Source organism: Chrysemys picta, chromosome 2 (genome assembly GCF_011386835.1).
Source record: "Chrysemys picta bellii isolate R12L10 chromosome 2, ASM1138683v2, whole genome shotgun sequence".
NCBI classification, from domain to species: domain Eukaryota; kingdom Metazoa; phylum Chordata; order Testudines; family Emydidae; genus Chrysemys; species Chrysemys picta.
The window spans coordinates 232944891-232963603 of record NC_088792.1 but is presented as its reverse complement, the minus strand read 5'-3'; the positions used below and the strand labels follow the sequence as shown (position 1 = coordinate 232963603).

Genomic DNA, 18713 nt, shown 5'->3' with positions numbered 1-18713 from the left:
TCAAATTCTCTTCAATTTATTTCTGGTTATTTAAATCACTAGTGAAGTAGGTAGTGATCTAATTTGGGTAAAAGGTGTTAAATATCATTTTCGGTGGTGTCTAAAATAGGCTTCATATAAAATTTAGCCGCTGCCTGGAGGGTGGTGAGAGTGAGTCAGCCTGATGTGTGTATTCACCTTCTAATGGAACTAAATTGAGTGGTATTTGTTTGTCATCGAGTTTAAAGTTGTAGTACAGGTGAAAGAGTTGTAATACACAAAAGATGAGCTAGTTTAGCATAAGGAATAATCCAAAAGTGTGGAGTATGAAAGTTTTCTTCATTCCAGTTCTTGCTCTCCTTTGCACGCATGAATAGATGTTGTGGACTAAACTATCCCTGTCCCCTAACATCATATCCTGAACTACAATAGATTTAAAAGTACCCTAATCTCTAGTCAGAATTCCATTGTAAATGTTAGACCAGAGAACATGACAGTTTTCTTCCGGGTTTTGTCTAGGAGATCAGCTGTTTCTTTTCTTTTGTAATTTTTTCCTATTAAAGAAAAAACTTTAAGAAACAATGGCTTTAAGTGTTTTTTGTGATGCCAGTCAATCTATGTTGGACAGGCTTGAACAGCACCTTGAATGGATGGAGCCAATTTGTACTCCTGAAGTATGTGCATATTGCTTTCTTTTGGGGCTAAGAGGAAATTATCTCTTTATAATCTGTTTTTGGAGACATTCTTTTATCTACATCTTTCACATTATCAATAGTATGTGATTCACCACTTTAACTTTCTTAGGGAAGGTAATGCTCCCTATTCCATATCAAGTGTGTGTGCAGGTAAAGAACTACGCAGCTGTAAATTCTAGGATGCTTAATTGAGGGAGACTCTGCAATAGAATCACCCTTGTAATAGATAGCTAGTTTGATCCAACTGGAGATTGGATTAATGGAGACATGAAAATATGATGTTGATGTCTGTTCTAGAAACCAGATGTCTTAATTAAGAAGTAAGATATTCCAGGATATGTGTTGCATTTGATTTTCACCACAATTTGGGTGTGATCACATCTGTACTGCATAGCAGCAATTTTCTGGCAGCAGGAAACATTTTGTCCCAGTCGGTTTTAAGATATTTCTGTTGGTGCCACCAGAAAAGTGTTACTGTGTAAGAGCAAAGAAACAGCCTATTAGTGTTGCTAACTGTTGTGATTCTGTTATGAGTCTTGTAATATTGGGTAATTTTCTTATAATCCTGGCTCTTGAACCCATTTGAATATGTAAAAATCTCAGCTTTCATTTAAAAAAAAATCCTCATGGTTGTGGAGGAAATCTTGAAAATGTCCCCTGAGTGCACCCTAATGGCTCAGAAACCAGAGAATAAATAAAAATTAGCCCCAAATTTAAATCTCCTGGATTTAAGCCAATCTTATGATTTTGAGTGGTGTGATTTACGATTTTTTTAATGTGAGGGATTGGTAATATTACAAATGGGTATCTGGGATTGAAAAGACATTGAGAAAGCAAGTTTCCCACTATCATATGCCAAATTTAATTCCTTGTTTCTCTCCATTCCTCCCATCACAGAAGTAGCCACTCGCAGTGTCACCAGAGTCTTTCACTTGCTGTTTGGTTTAAAAAGTTGAATCAGAAATACTGGAAAACATTTGTTCAATTCATTTTTTCTCCCACATATCGCAAATCAGGCAGTGCTTGGGGGAAAGGTGTTTGGATTGTGCATAGTACAGGTGAAAGGTAATGGTCTTCAGAAAAATCAAGGGAGCCTAAAGAGAAAAAAATTAAAAATTACATATTATAGAAATTAAACAAAGAATGCTAGAGGAGGAACAACTGTTACTGACAAAAAGCAGTGTGAATCAACTGTGCCTCTGTCCACTCCCTTTCTATGTAAAGTATCTGAATGGCAGATTGTGTGTCCGTTGACAATGATGTGGTTATATTTGCTTTGTCAATAGCTATTTTTAATGAAATTATAATCAAATGGATATTATTTTTTAATATGGTTTGATAAACAATGCAGCTTTGCCACCAGTTGTCTTGAATATTACCCTACCTATGGGTCAGTCAGAATACAGTAATCTTAAATGTTATCTTTTAATGACAAAGAGAAAGCATTTTATTTCGTGTTTGAGTAACAATTTATCACAATGACTTCTCAGAGCTGATTGGCACCTACATTTGATAAGTGGGTTCTGTGTGGGAACATGATTTGCTCTCAGTTTATTCCTATGGCTAATAGCTGTGGCTGGGATAGTGCCTCTCAATTTTTTTTTTCTGGTGGAGCTACCACACCCTACATCAGATGGATGTGCCACCTTTTCCACTTTTTGCTCTCTCTAGTGCTTTTCTGACTCTCTCCCGCTCTCTCTTTTATTTTTTTTAACAGTTTAAAATTTTATTTTTGGTTCTTATTTTGCTCTCGCTTGGTGTCTCACTCTCCCTTTTCCCACTCAACACAAGATAACATGCTTCTTGAAGTGAGGGAGTCCAGTGGTAGCTCTATGAAGGTACTTGAATATGCTCTTACAGCTTGTCTTGATGCTATGGGAGAAAAGGTGAGACGCTTTGGCCTGTGGGCTGCTATGATAGCCTGCATCCTCTGCCATGAACATCCTTAGCTAGATTAACAGATCAGTGGATTTATGTATTTAAGGTAATTTTGCATCTAATTTCCTGATTTTCATATGCAGATATGCACTACTTAGTCAACATGGGATAACAGTAGAACAAAGCACCTACAGAAGCCCACTATGTACTTAGTTTTCCGAGCTCAAAGGCTTAATGTATAAATAATTGAGAAAACATTTCTGAGGCGGGCTAGAATATTATGAATAATAATTACTGCAACAAGTGGTAATAGTTTGCAGCCCTGGGGGAATGAAAGATATGCATTAAATCAGTTATCCTAGATGAATTTGATTTGTTCCATGTGAGTCTTCACCTGAGAACAATTAGACTGTGTCTGTTTGCCATTTGAGCCTTTACCTAAAACTCATAGTTGTTATAGAGCAGACTTTAATCCTTTCTCAGGGGTATTGCAAAACACTGAAATCTTCAATGTGCTAATTAACAAAGTCTCAGGATCTAGAAATAGTGATTAAAGGACTTACTGAACATTCCTTTAAGTCAGATGATACTACAGCACTGATTTGAAGATTTCTGGATGGAAGCAAAATTTATCTTGGTTTGTACCTCAGTGGAAATGGCTTAATTTTTACTTTTTATCATTTTAAGACAGGCTGGAATGCAGCAATTGATTTACAAGGGACATTCTGTTACCAAACACAAGTTACATAAATTAAACATAAAAGTCAGTCTCACAATACAGTACAAATATATCTATGCCTAATGTCACAGAAAGCAGGGACCTAATCAAGGCAACATACTTAAGAGCTAATTATGATTTTAATTTTGCTTTAAATGCCTCATTTTTTGGCAAGTACTTCATCATGTCAGACTGGGAATTCTGAGCTTTGGTTGCATTCATTATATAAATATAATAAGTTTTAAATATCTCCAAGTCTTACTAATTGATTCTGTACTTCTAAGGCCTGGTCTACATAGAGTTCTTGTAATGATTCAGCTAGTTTGGTTACTGGTGTGATTTTACAATGATAGATTTAAAATGGTACACTTCCTAGGGTGGAAGCAGTTATGCTGGTATATAAAGGTGTTTATACCAGTATAGCTTATTCCTCTTGAACTATACCAGTATGAGCTCCTTTATACAAGTATAACTGCACTCACATTAGGGAGCTGTACTGCTTTAACTGCATCTGCTTCAAAACTGGTATAGTTAAAGCGGTGCAAAACCTGTAGATAGACAAGCCGTAGACAGAGATTAGAAAGATGCTGTTTCCTTATAGTCAGGCATTTTTTATATTGTTACGCTCCTGAACCCCCATAAACATGAACTTAAGTAGAGGCCCTAAAGAGACAGTTGACAAATGTAAAAATGACACATTTATACTCAACAGATCTGTTCCTGGTGTGTATTCAGAGTTGGATTTAATTACTTTAATTACATTTTTACTACTTTTTATTCTGCAGAGCCAATAAAGCTGAGAGACAGAATTGGATTCTCTTCCTCCTTGTGCATCATAAACAGAATTGCTTATTAAGTTCCAATTACAAGGCAGTCATTTACACCATGAGACTACACTGAAAAGCAGTGGGTCGTGCAGCTGTCTCTGAGGGCAAACTTTGATCAGTGGAATCTCTCTTACAGGTGATGAAGCACAAGAAAGAAAAAATGTAGCTTGGTTTTCAGTTCCCAGGTTGAGTTTGTAGGGTGGGCAGTCTGAAAAAAGATACAATTTATCTTTTATCCTGGCACATTTTATATGTAAATTATTGAGAGACAGTAAATATGGAACAACATTTTTGTAGTCACGTCTTAGAGAAGAACTATTTTAAACCCTTTTAAAATGCAATATTGCACAGATTCGTTTTATTATAGTTTTCATGACTATAAGTGAACATGTCTGTGTAACTAACTTCATTGGATCAGTCAAAAGATTTTGTAGGCTGTAGTCACTGCATGTAATTCTAGCCTGGAAACTAGTGTTGATAATGGTGGAATATTTTTAGTTCTTTGGAGGAAAAAAGGGGCGCTTCTGCAAGAAAACTTATTTTCCCTGTGAGGTCTCTGATTGATTGTATTATTTTACAATGATTGGACAGAAGATTGGGGATATCCAGCTAGGTTGAGAGATTGCAGGGTGTGATTTCAGCAGGAAGATCAAGTAAAATATTTATTCAAATGAATCCCAAATGCAAATGTGTGTACGGTATCTCCTTGATTGTATATTTTTTATAAAGATAGGAGAACAAAATTCCCAGTCTATTGTACATGTATGATGTGAAAGGGTTATTGTAGATCAGCATATTGTGTTTAAATGTTAGCATTACTTTGGTATGTTGATAGAAATGTCAAAACACATTGTCTGTCATTTAGAACCTAAATTAGGTGAATCTAAGGGCTAGTCTACACTGGCAACGCTAAATGCGGCAGCGCTTTAACGTGGCTTGTGTGGGACCGGCACAGCGCTGGGGGAGAGCTTTCCCAGTGCTCTAAAAAACCCACCTCCACGAGGGGCGTAGTTCCCAGTGCTGGCAGCGCGGCTCCCAGCGCTGGTGCACTGTCTATACTGGCGCTTTACAGCACTGAAACTTGCTGCACTCAGGGGTGTGTTTTTTCACACCCACTGAGCAAGAAAGTTGCCATGCTGTAAATTGCCAGTGTAGACCGGCCCTAACAAAGTATTTGCTCACACAGGTACCAGAATAGGGCTTACAGCAGTAATTGCACAGGTAAACTAGGTGCACATTTGCATATTTTAATTTGAAAATCAAGCCTTTGCTGGGGGAAGGAACTTTTGAGGACAGATACCACTGCGTGTGCAGAGCAACCACGACTACTACTTTACTGGATTGTACTTAAGAAAGATATTGAGTAAAATAGTACCTAAGCCTATGTCTACACAGCAAGCAGCAGCCTGCAGCAGCAAGTCTCAGAATCTGGGTCAACAGACTTGGGCTTGCACTATGGGGCTAAAAATAGCTGTGTAGACGTTGTAGTTCCAGCTGGAGCTCAAGCCCTGAAGTCTAGGGTTGGGTGTGAGCTTCAGAGTCCAAGATCCATCCTGAGTCATAAAATCTGCACAGCTATTTTAGCAGCGTAGCGTGAGCCCTGCCAGTCTGAGTCTGTGGACCCAGGCTCTGAGACGCACTGCCATTCAGTGTGCAGACATACCCTCAGTGACTTAACAGTGTAAGTCCAATTTTTAAAAAATGACTTAGGCGCTTGAGACTTAGGAGCCTAAATTACTTAGTGCTTTTGAAAATGTCACCTATTGTCTAAAGACAACATATCCTGGTAGAGGCTCAAAGGGGGAAGAGGAAGTGAACTATCAATGACGGACGGCCTCTCCCCTCTGTCACTGGTTGTATAACATAGACCAAGGCCCAAATGGGATCTTCTGATACCCAAGCCTTAACAGGCATGCAGTAAGATCTTCACTAAGAAATCCACAGACCCTTGCTTGGAGAGTCTACGCATTCCCATCAGTACAGTAAAGTAGTTTTATGCTTAATCTTAAACCCTTCCTTCCCACCGCTGCAGGGTCATGAGACCCACTTCACCCACCATTGATTGTAACCCTAACTGGATGATTAATCTGTGAAGATATACCATCAGTAATGCTGCTTACCTCAACTGTAACTGGCATACCCCACTCCCAAAAATTCAGCCAAGATTCAGTCCATGACTGAGCAGATTTCCAAGAAATGTATGCCATTAGGAAGAAACAACCAGTTTATATTGTAATGTTGTTGAGGGTCTATGTTTCACCCTTAGTAGACTACACAAAATTCCTGCACTCACAAAGGATATCCTTCCTGTCCTGGTCTGCAGTCCCAGATCTTTAGGCACCTATCCAGGCCTGCTGTGGTAAAAGCTCAGAGTACGTGAACATGACAGCAAGGAATACATTTTGATGCAGCTTAGTCTTGTTTTACACAAATTGAGTTCAACATTCATATCTGTCATCAAATAGCTGCCTCCAAGATGAGAATGATGATACCAGGGAGCGTGTTGCTGCTGGAGCTCACAACAGTGGGACATCCATTTGTCCTGTCTCATGTCCTGGTTTTCTGAATTCTGTCCCGTGCAAAACCAACCTGAAACTTCTGGATATTGCACTGCTGCCTGCATGTGAATCCAGTGAATAATGGCTGGGAACCAGAATCCAGACCGTTAGTTGAGACTGACAACAAGGGTCTTGCAAGCCAAGGAGAGACCAAAGAGAGATGAAAGTGGGTACTGAATCCAGCCATGAATGGATCATCGCTGGTTCCGAGTGAAAGGATGCATTGGAGGGAGCCAGGAGGAGAGGCAGGTGGGAAAGAGGCTGAGCTGGTTAGGCCAATCCTGTCTACCCAAGCCTGTCTACAAGGAATAGGATGGGAAGGGTCTCAGGTCCTGACCCATATATGCAAATATCCTTCTGGGGACAGGCATGAATGGGTGTTATGTGAAGGGAGCAAATTCACTGGGTATAATCAGGCACTGTCATTGGGCTATCAAGGAAGATAGGACATCATGAAGCAAGCTCAGTTTATCTAACACTCTCCATGAGGGACTTTTGAAACAAGTTACATGATAACTTAATAAGTTATTTATGAAATGCTTCCCCCACCCCCAATCTCCCCCAACACATTTTCCATTCTTTAGCTCATTCTTTTCAGTGGACTTGAAACAGTAACACCTAGGAAAAGTAATTTTGTAGTCTATATTCTAGCCCAGTTGATATAGGCTGTCAGCACTGCGGTATGTGTTTTCCCATAGAGGAGGTTTTCAATGGTGGGACTTGCCTGTCCTGTTTTGATTTTCATATGCAGTAGGATGTTTGCAACAACACGCCTATACAGTGGAGGTCTGTAGTGCCTAGTGACTGTGACCACACTGTATGGCTTTGGTCTAGGTGGTCTAAGAGCTCCACAGGGTTATTGCTGATCTGGTGCCAGTTTAATGGCAGGTGACAGCATAGCCACCACCAGTCTGTGACCAGGTAGTGTCCCTTCTTGTCCTCAAGTCCCGATCTTCAGAGCATGACGTGCAGTGACATTATCGCCGAGGCAGGCAATATGACCAAAAAGGGCCAGCCAGCAATGGGCCAATGATGACTTCAATCCTCTCGAGGTCAGTTCTCAATGATACATCCCTATTACTGATAAAATCAAACCATCTTATACCAGTAATCACCTCTGGCAACTCATATAAAATGTCTCCAGCCTCCTGATGTCTTGTTTAAACAATGTCCGTATTTCACATCCTTATAAGAAAATTGGAAGTACACGGATTTGATAAATCTGTACTTTTGTGTACAGTTTCACCTTTTTGCTCCAGATCCTACGCAGGTCTTTCATGGCTAAATTGGCTTTAAATGCACCTTTACATGTCAGCTTTGCCTCCCGACTTTCAGCTGTCGCCAGCTTCAGCTGCTTTATTACTAGTGAAAAGTCCACTGAAGAACATTCGTGCTCAGCATGTTAAAAATGCAGTAATGAGCTGCATGGGTATCAAGATGGTGATTATCAATCTAGCTGTTAATATCCACATTAGAACTGTCAGTTTTCATTTTCAAAAAAGCCTCACAAGTCAGACCCTGAATTGTGTGTGCCATCCTGTGAACAAAAAACAAAGAGAAGAAGTTGAGAAAAACAGGGTTGTAAGAGCCATTGGACCCGCACACAAAACACAAACACAAACCCCACTCTTTTTGTTAATTAAAAGACTGAATAAACACTTCTATATCCCTAATGAATTTTTTTGTGTGACTCGCACTTTGAATCAAGTGGATATTCCTATGCCTCCTTCAGCAACAGTACACAACCAGAATATGTTTCCTTTCTCCAGAATTGGAAGAACAACACGCTCATAACGCCATACTGAATCAGGACTTTGGCTGCTACTTCTTTTAAACTGCCAGGGTTTGTATTTAGGCCCCTATTCAACAAGGGTACTTAAGCTCGGGCCTAACATTAAGCATTTAAGTAGTGCCAATGAAGTCAATGGAACTGCTCATGTGCCTAAAGTTGCACATGTACATAAGTACCTTGCCAAATCAGGGCCTTAATATGCCGACAAAAAAATATGCAAATGGTTCTATGGATGAATTTGATCTATAAATTTAAGTAAGTCACATCTGAGGTTTCAACACATTTAAAACTGACAATTTTATCCATATTAATTTCTGGAGGGAGAAAATTGATTTTAAAAAAAGACTTGTATGGCTGCTGTTCCATATATGCTCCTTATTTTCATGCTGATAGGGTTTTATTTAATCCTGAGTTATAAATGCCAAAGGAATTTGTTCTGTGAAGTAAAGCAGTTTATGTGTGAGTAAAATTTACAAAAGAACTATTAGTCTTGCTGTCTTCTCTACCTACGGTGGAGCATTGAAAAGGGCTTTGATCTTCTGTTGTGTATCATAAAGCTTTTTGGCTAAATATCCAGTTAGGTTGACTTTACTACTTCCTAGCCTCCGGAGAATTACTGATTCACTGAACAATTTAAGCTGCATTTAGATGATGCAAAATGTCAGTTTCTGTTCTGGCTCTGATGAAATGAAAGTTTTGTAGTCATTAGCATAGTCAGTAAGTGTGAAATTTGATAGGTCTCTACTAATGTTGCTGGAATTGAGTAATCTGGAGACTGGTGGCTTAGGCCTTGTCTACACATAAAAGTTGTACCGCTTTAACCATGTTAGTATATTTAAAGCGGTACAACCCACCCCCAGCATGGATGCATTTATTGATATAAAGGTGCTTATAACAGTATAGCTTATTCCTGTCTGAGAAGAGGTGTAAAAGCCTAGGACTGGTCTACACTTGAAAGTTTTGCTTTCACACCTTAACTGACATAGCTTCACCAGCCAAAGGTCCTAGTGTAGATGAAGTTATAATGGGGGTGAGGAGTGGGCCTTTTGCTGGCATAGCTTAATTTGCTCAGGGAATGAATATATGCTGTACCAGCAAACTCTCTAGTGTACACAAGACCCTAATATTTCAGGATGAATGTATCCTTCTTTCTGATCTGACTGGGACCATTAACTTGTTCCCTAATCTGATGAGATATCTGAGATTTGTTCAGTTTTGGTGTTTGACAGAGAAACTAAGAACAAGATCATCTGAAGAGCAGAGATCATCTAAAGAGGTTCACACTGTGTTGTAGTTACCTTTTCAATATTGTTGGTCACTTGTGCAGCATGTAAATTACTACGCTATAGATCAAGAGTAGCCACTACCAGCATGCTTCAGGAGCTTCTTATTAAGCTGAAGAGTTACAAAGCTGAGCAATGCTATACCTGAAACAATGTACTTGAAGTGGAAAACCTATCTTTTCAGTTATTTCAGCTTTATCACTATCAGATAACCACTGTGGTTTTAACAAATGAGTATACAGCTTTAGATCAGTAGTGGCCTTGCATTAAACTTGAAGAGAAGCTAAATTAACCTGTATTCTTGGAAGATGGTCTTTTTCAAGAAAGAACAGCGATTATTGGCAGGGCATAACAGGAAAACTAACTCATTTGTAACTGCATCCTGTTTTGCTTTGCTTTTTATCTTTCAGGACTAGTAGGGCATGAATGTAAAATATTTTAAAGATATAAATCTATCTTTTTTTTTTCTTTTTTTTCTAGTATTGTCTGTCTCTCTTATGGTGTTTGGGTGTAGAGGAAAGCAGTGTCAAAGAAGCTTAAACTCCAAATCATGCTGTTCCAGTGCTGCCATACTTTTAGGGATGCTAAATGGGTTTGAGTTCATTATCATATTTAATGCTGTCTTTGGGATCTATCTAAGACCTTGGCTACGCTCGTGGATTCACAGCGTTGCCACGGCAGCGCTGTGAAGCGTGAGTGTAGTCGCGCCGCCAGCGCTGCGAGAGCTCTCTCACAGCGCTGTAAGTACTCCACCTCTCCGAGGGGAATAGCTTGCAGCGCTGCAGGCGCTGATTACACTGGTGCTTTACAGCGCTGCACTTGCTGCGCTCGTGAATTGCCAGTGTAGCCAAGGCCTAAGGCACCGATCACCTTGTTATGTAACTTCTGTGAATGATGCCATGTAAATGTTTTGTTTTAACATCTAATCCACACAGAACATCCATTGTTCTTTAATGTCTCCCAGTGTTGAAAAGCAAATACACAAGTGCCTTGCATAGGTGAGATGGAGGTTTCTCTTCCTCCTATTTCTCTCTTCTTGTTAGCATGGCATATGTAATATTCACTTGCAGCCAAAGTTGGCTACTAGGAAATACAGTGAGTTGATGGGAGCTAGCTTTCTTCCTAGAGAAAGCATGTTGTCTTCCTGGTGTTTTCAATCAGGACACCAAGAATTCTGAAACTTTACAGCTTCTACTTGGTAATGTGTTGTGCCAAACCTAAAGCACAATCATAATGTACAGTTAGCCCTGGAAAAATATTTAATTAGTGTTTTAAATTTTGTAAACCAAATGTACAGTATAAAGAATAGAAACTTACTTTTTGCATTAGTAGCCTCTGTTACACTTGAAAAGTATGCAGAATAAAAGGCATTATCTTGTTGGTGCCAGGAATACCAGGGCAAATAGGTTAATACATTCCACATACAACTTTTGGGTAGTATCTTAAGCAAGTTTATAAATGGGTCTTGGCATTAATGTATAAGAATACAGGCTGCCATGGTGGGGCTGAGTTTATGGAATAGCAAATTAATTTCATGGTAGTGATGATGATTCAGTCAAAAAAAATCATCTGCTATAAGAAACCTGGCTATCATGTAACTTTTCTCAGCAATACAATCTGAATAGTGGCTGTTCATTTCCCTAAAACATACCATATTTCCTTTACAAAAAATGAGGACAACATAGGTATTTATTAGGGAGGTACACTTTGCCTCACTGCTTTAGTTGCAATAAAAAAGAAATGGATATCTGATTTGTTTCAGCTTCTCTAGACGATTGATTGCTTAAAAATATTGACTTAAAGTTTATGAATAAGTTGTTACAAGCTATAAAAAAAAAATCTCACAACACTACAGTCATATGAAAGTTTGTAGAGTAAGAGGGTGAAAATGTTAATGAAACAGTGTGTGTCAAAAATAACCACTTTCTAGAAAGTGAGCTGCTTCTGAGTACAGTAATTCAGTTTCCACTTCTGGATGTGCATCATGCCGCTATGTCAAATCATTTAACTATTTCTTCCTTGTTCGAAGGCTTTTTCACAAAACCATAGTGGAATAATTGTTTCAATTGCTTTAAAAGGTGTGTCTGATGTAAAATGCATGCATTCTGAGAAAAGTGGAAAGTGATATAAAAACTGTTGCTGAAGCTATGACTGTTCAGGATGCTACACTTGCTATGTTGAGGCCTTGTCTACGTGGGGACACTAAGGGTATGTCTACACTACGAAATTAGGTTGAATTTATAGAAGCCAGTTTTATAGAAATCGGTTGTATACTGCCGATTGTGTGTGTCCCCACATAAAATGCTCTAAGTGCATTAAGTCGGCGGACCACGTCCACAGTACCGAGGCTAGCGTCGACTTCCAGAGCGCTGCACTGTGGGTAGCTATCCCAGAGTTCCCGCAGTCTCCACCGCCCATTGGAATTCTGGGTTGAGATCCCAATGCCTGAATGATGCAAAACAGTGTCGCGGGGGGTTCTGGGTACATGTCGTCAGGCACCTCCCCCTCCATCAGAGCAATGGCAGGCAATCGATTTGCGCCTTTTTACCTGGGTTACCTGTGCAGACAACATACCACGCCAAACATGGAGCCCGCTCAGCTCAGCTCACCGTCACCATATGCCTTCTGGGTGCCGGCAGACGTGGTACTGCATTGCTACACAGCAGCAGCTAATTGCCTTTTGGCAGTAGATGGTGCAGTATGACTGGTAGCCTTCATCAGCGATCTGGGTGCTGGCAGACATGGGGCTGGCAGACGTGGAGCTGCATTGCACACAGCAGCAGCCCCTTGCCTTTTGGTAGAAGATGGTATATTACGACTGATATCCGTCGTCGTCGTACTGCAGTGGCTGTCAATCATGGGCACCTGGGCAGTCTCGACGATGATGGCTATCAGTCGTAGTATGCTATTCTCAGCCAAGCGCCCAGTATTTTCTGCCAAGCACCCAGAAGATGCCGAGGGCTATCAGTCATGCTGCACCGTCGTCTGCCAGCTTAAGATGTAAAAAATAGATTTGTTCTGTATTCATTTGCTTCCCCCTCCCTGCGTGAAATAAACGGCCTGCTAAACCCAGGGTTTTGAGTTCAATCTTTGGGGGGGGGGCATTCTTTGTGACAGTTGTTTGTGTTTCTCCCTGATGCACAGCCACCTTTGTTGATTTTAATTCCCTGTACCTGTACGCCATGTCGTCACTCGCCCCTCCCTCCCTCCCTCCCTCCCTCCCTCCGTCATATACTAGTTTTGCGCCTTTTTTCAGACCAGACGCCATAGCATTGGGATCATGGAACCCGCTCAGATCACTGCGGCAATTATGAGCACTATGAACACCACGCGCATTGTCCTGGAGTATATGCAGAGCCAGGACATGCCAAAGCAAAACCAGGACCAGCCGAGGAGGCGATTGCAGCGCGGCGACGAGAGTGATGAGGTAATTTACATGGACATAGACCTCTCACAAGGCACAGGCCCCAGCAATGTGCAAATCATGGTGTTACTGGGGCAGGTTCATGCCGTGGAACGCCGATTCTGGGCCCGGGAAACAAGCACAGACTGGTGGGACTGCATCATGCTGCAGGTGTGGGACGATTCCCAGTGGCTGCGAAACTTTCACATGCGTAAGGGCACTTTCATGGAACTTTGTGACTTGCTTTCCCTTGCCCTGAAGCACCAGAATACCAGGATGAGAGCAGCCCTCATAGTTGAGAAGCGAGTGGCGATAGCCCTGTGGAAGCTTGCAATGCCAGACAGCTACCGGTCAGTCGGGAATCAATTTGGAGTGGGCAAATCTACTGTGGGGGCTGCTGTGATCCAAGTTGCCAGGGCAATCAAAGACCTGGTGATATCAAGGGTAGTGACTCTGGGAAACGTGCAGGCCATAGTGGATGGCTTTGCTGCAATGGGATTCCCAAACTGTGGTGGGGCGATAGACGGAACCCATATCCCTATCTTGGCACCGGAGCACCAAGCCACCGAGTACGTAAACCGCAAGGGATACTTTTCAATGCTGCTGCAAGCCCTGGTGGATCACACGGGACGTTTCACCAACATCAACGTGGGATGGCCGGGAAAGGTACATGATGCTCACGTCTTCAGGCACTCTGGTCTGTTTCGAAAGCAGGAGGAAGGGACTTTCTTCCCGGACCAGAAAATAACCGTTGGGGATGTTGAAATGCCTATAGTTATCCTTGGGGACCCAGCCTACCCCTTAATGCCATGGCTCATGAAGCCGTACACAGGCAGCCTGGACAGTAGTCAGGACCTGTTCAACTACAGGCTGAGCAAGTGCCAAATGGTGGTGGAATGTGCATTTGGACGTTTAAAAGCGCGCTGGCACAGCTTACTGACTCGCTCAGACCTCAGCGAAAAGAATATCCCCATTGTTATTGCTGCTTGCTGTGCGCTCCACAATATCTGTGAGAGTAAGGGGGAGACATTTCTGGCGGGGTGGGAGGTTGAGGCACATCGCCTGGCCGCTGATTACGCGCAGCCAGACACCAGGGCGGTTAGAAGAGCACAGCAGGGCGCTGTGCGCATCAGAGAAGCTTTGAAAATGAGTTTTGTGACTGGCCAGGCTACGGTGTGAAACTTCTGTTTGTTTCTCCTTGATGAACCCTCCGCCCCACCTGGTTCACTCTACTTCCCTGTAAACCAACCACCCCACCCTCCCCTACCCCTTTGAGCACCACTTGCAGAGGCAATAAAGTCATTGTTACTTCACATTCATGCATTCTTTATTAATTCATCACACAACTAGGGGGATAATTGCCAAGGTAGCCCGGGATGGGTGGGGGAGGAGGGAAGGAAAAGGACACACTGCAGTTTAAAGAAGAACAGGAGTACTTGTGGCACCTTAGAGACTAACAAATTTATTAGAGCATAAGCTTTCGTGGACTACAGCCCGCATGAAGTGGGCTGTAGTCCACGAAAGCTTATGCTCTAATAAATTTGTTAGTCTCTAAGGTGCCACAAGTACTCCTGTTCTTCTTTTTGCGGATACAGACTAACACGGCTGCTACTCTGAAAACTGCAGTTTAAAACTTTAACTCTTATTGAAGGCCAGCCTTCTGATGCTCGGGCACTCATCTGGGGTGGAGTGGCTGGGTGGCCGGAGGCCCCCCCACCGTGTTCTTGGGCGTCTGGGTGAGGAGGCTATGGAACTTGGGGAGGAGGGCTGTTGATTACACAGGGGCTGTAGCGGCGGTCTCTGCTCCTGCTGCCTTTCCTGCAGCTCAGCCATATGCTGGAGCATATCAGTTTGATGCTCCAGCAGCCGGAGCATCGATTCTTGCCTTCTGTCTGCAAGCTGACGCCACCTATCATCTTCAGCCCGCCACTTGCTCTGTTCATCCCGCGATTCAGCCCGCCACCTCTCCTCTCGTTCATACTGTGCTTTTCTGTAGTCTGACATTGACTGCCTCCACGCATTCTGCTGTGCTCTTTCAGCGTGGGAAGACATCTGGAGCTCCGTGAACATGTCATCCCGAGTCTGCCGTTTTCTCCTTCTAATCTTCACTAGCCTCTGTGAAGGAGAAACATTTGCAGCTGGTGGAGGAGAAGGGAGAGGTGGTTAAAAAAAGACACATTTTAGAGAACAATGGGTACACTCTTTCACGTTAAATTTTGCTGTTCACATTACACAGCACATGTGCTTTCATTACAAGGTCACATTTTTCCTCTTATATTGAGGGCCTGCCGGTTTGGTGTGAGAGATCACTCACGCAGGCCAAGCATCAGATTTCGGCTTGCAGGCAGCCATGGTAAGCCACAGTCTTTTGGCTTTTTTAACCTTCTTAACATGTGGGAATGGTTTCAAACAGTAGCGCCCTCATTTTCCATACCAAGCACCCGTTGGGTTGGCCATTTAAAATGGTTTTGCAATGTAAAAGGAGGGGCTGCGGTTTCCAGGTTAACATGCAGCACAAACCCAACTAACCCCCCTCCCCCCCACACACCCAATTATCAGGGATGATCACTTCACCCCTCCCCCCCACCGCGTGGCTAACAGCGGGGAACATTTCTGTTCAGCAGAGCAGGAAGGGGCACCTCTGAATGTCCCCTTAATAAAATTGCCCCATTTCAACCAGGTGACCGTGAATGATATCACTCTCCTGAGGATAACAAAGAGCGATAAGGAATGGATGTTGTCTGCATGCCAGCAAACACCGGGACCATACGCTGCCATGCTTTGTTATGCAATGATTCCAGACTACGTGCTACTGGCCTGGTGTGGTAAAGTGTCCTACTATGGCGGACGGGATAAGGCAGCCCTCCCCAGAAACCTTTTGCAAAGGCTTTGGGAGTACATGAAGGAGAGCTTTCTGGAGATGTCCCTGGAGGATTTCCGCTCCATCCCCATACACGTTAACAGACTTTTCCAGTAGTTGTACTGGTCGCGATTGCCAGGACAAATTAATCATTAAACATGCTTGCTTTTAAACCATGTGTAATATTTACAAAGGTACACTCACCAGTGGTCCCCTGTGTGCCCTCAGGGTCTGGGAACACGCTTTGGGTGAGTTCGGGGGGTTACTGGCTCCAGGTCCAGGGTGATAAACATATCCTGGCTGTTGGGGAAACCAGTTTCTCCGCTTCCTTGCTGCTGTGAGCTATCTACATTATCTTCATCCTCATCTTCCTCGTACCCCGAACCCGCTTCCCTGTGTGTTTCTCCAGTGACAGAGTCATAGCACACGGTTGGGTAGTGGTGGCTGCACCCCCTAGCATGGCATGCAGCTCCGCGTAGAAGCGGCATGTTTGCGGCTCTGCCCCGGACCTTCCGTTTGCCTCTCTGGCTTTGTGGTAGGCTTGCCTTAGCTCCTTAATTTTCACGCGGCACTGCTGTGTGTCCCTGTTATGGCCTCTGTCCTTCATGGCCTTGGAGACCTTTTCTAATATTTTGCCATTTCGTTTACTGCTATGAAGTTCAGCTAGCACTGATTCATCTCCCCATATGGCGAGCAGATCCCGTACCTCCCGTTCTGTCCATGCTAGAGCTCTTTTGCGATCCTGGGACTCCATCATGGTTACGTGTGCTGATGAGCTCTGCGTGGTCACCTGTGCTCTCCACACTGGGCAAACAGGAAATGAAATTCAAACGTTCGCGGGGCTTTTCCTGTCTACCTGGTCAGTGCATCTGAGTTGGGAGTGCTGTCCAGAGCGGTCACAATGAAGCACTGTGGGATAGCTCCCGGAGGCCAATACCGTCGAATTCCGTCCACACTACCCCAATTCCGACTCGCTAAGGCCGATTTTATCGCTAATCCCCTCGTCGGAGGTGGAGTAAAAGAAACCGGTTTAAAGGGCCCTTTAAGTCGAAAGAAAGGGCTTCGTCGTGTGAACGTGTCCAGGCTTAATTCGATGTTGTCATTCAGGAGTTAAACAGACTCAGTTCCCTGTAACTTAGGATTTACCTACACAAAGGGCAAGTCTACACTACTGTGCTACATTGGCACAGCTGCACTGGTGCAGCTGCGCTGCTGTAGCGCATCTGCTGAAGACGTGGTATGCTGACGGGAGAGCACTATCCTGTCGGCATATTACGCCACTTCAATGAGAGGCAGAAGCTATGTTGGTGGGAGAGCATTTCCTGCCGACATAACGTGGTGTGGACACTGCTTTAAGTCGATGTAAGTTACGTCGCTTGGGGGGGAAGGGAGGGGTGTGGTTTTTTCACACCTTGAGCGACATAATTTACATAGACTTAAGCGGTAGCGTAGACAAGCCCAAAGACTCAGGCTATGTCTACACTAAAACCACTATAGTGACACATCAGTAGCACTTCAGGTGTGCCATTGTAGTGCTTCACTGTAGATACTCGCTACAGTGACAAGAGGGTTCTATCTACACCGAGGATTAAATCAGTTTAAGTATGCCCCTCAGGGGTGTAGATTTTTTTCACACCTCTGAGCAATGTAACTGGGTCGACCTAACTTTTTAGTGTAGCTCTGGCCTGAGTTGTTAGCAAGCTGGGGTGTGAATCTGCCCTACCTTAGCCTGTCATGCACTGTTTGTGAGGACCCTGCTGATGTGCATTAACAATTCATTAGCGTGTTTGATCCAGTGCTCTTTGAAACAGGACTAGATCAAAGTGCACTAATGAACTCTTAATGCACCTCAGCAGGGCCCAGCAGACAGTTAGTGCATGGCAGGTTAGTGCAGGGTAGATTCTTGCTGGAAAAGAAATGTTCCCGTAGACAAGCCAGAGGATTAAGTTACAGCTTTCACTTCACATCTTTAGTTGATTTGCCTTAACTTTCCTGAGCATCCTCATGTAGACAAGCCCTGAGAGCCCAAAACACCTGAGGGTTCACAGTGCACTAAAGACATTTGAATGATCAAAATATAATGTCTTATGAATTTGATAGCTTGTCTCTACACAAACTGGAAGCAAAATAACAATCTGATTTAAATCACACTTTCTGTTATTTTGATACAAGTCTGTGTGGACACTTTTTTTTTTTTAAATGTAATCTTTCCAAATACAACAAATATACCAAAATACCAGATTCATCATAATACATAAAGTAAATACAGAGGGTTAGGATAGAGGGAGGGGAGGGGAAGCGACATATCTATCTTCAAGATCTATATTAATCATACACTTCTTAAAAAGTCATCCCAAATTGCTTTGAATTTTTTGGGCATTCTCTTTCTGCAGAATTCCAGTCATCCACTAGCTGCAAGATCAGCCATATCACTGAGCAAAGCATCAGTATTTGGTGGGGATCAAGTTTTCCATGTTTGCAGGATTAATTTTTTAGCAACCAAAACTGAGCTCTGAAACCATGCCACATTGTTACCAGTAACCTCCAGGTATCAGGAATACATCCAAGAAGGAAACCTAAGGGGGATGGCTCCAACTAATATCAAATTGGTCCTTTGACCCACCTCATACCAGAAATTCTTGATAACAGGGGCACTTCCAAAATTTATGAGCCAATGTAGCACCAAGGAAGTCACATTTCCAACAGCGGTGCGCTGCATT

At 42.8% G+C, this 18713-nt stretch overlaps 1 protein-coding gene across 15 annotated transcripts in view; it reads left to right on the top strand.

The window, feature by feature from the left end:
- Positions 1–18713, top strand: part of NCOA2 (nuclear receptor coactivator 2) — a 254946-nt gene that overhangs the window by 149775 nt on the left and 86458 nt on the right. The window lies entirely within an intron of this gene.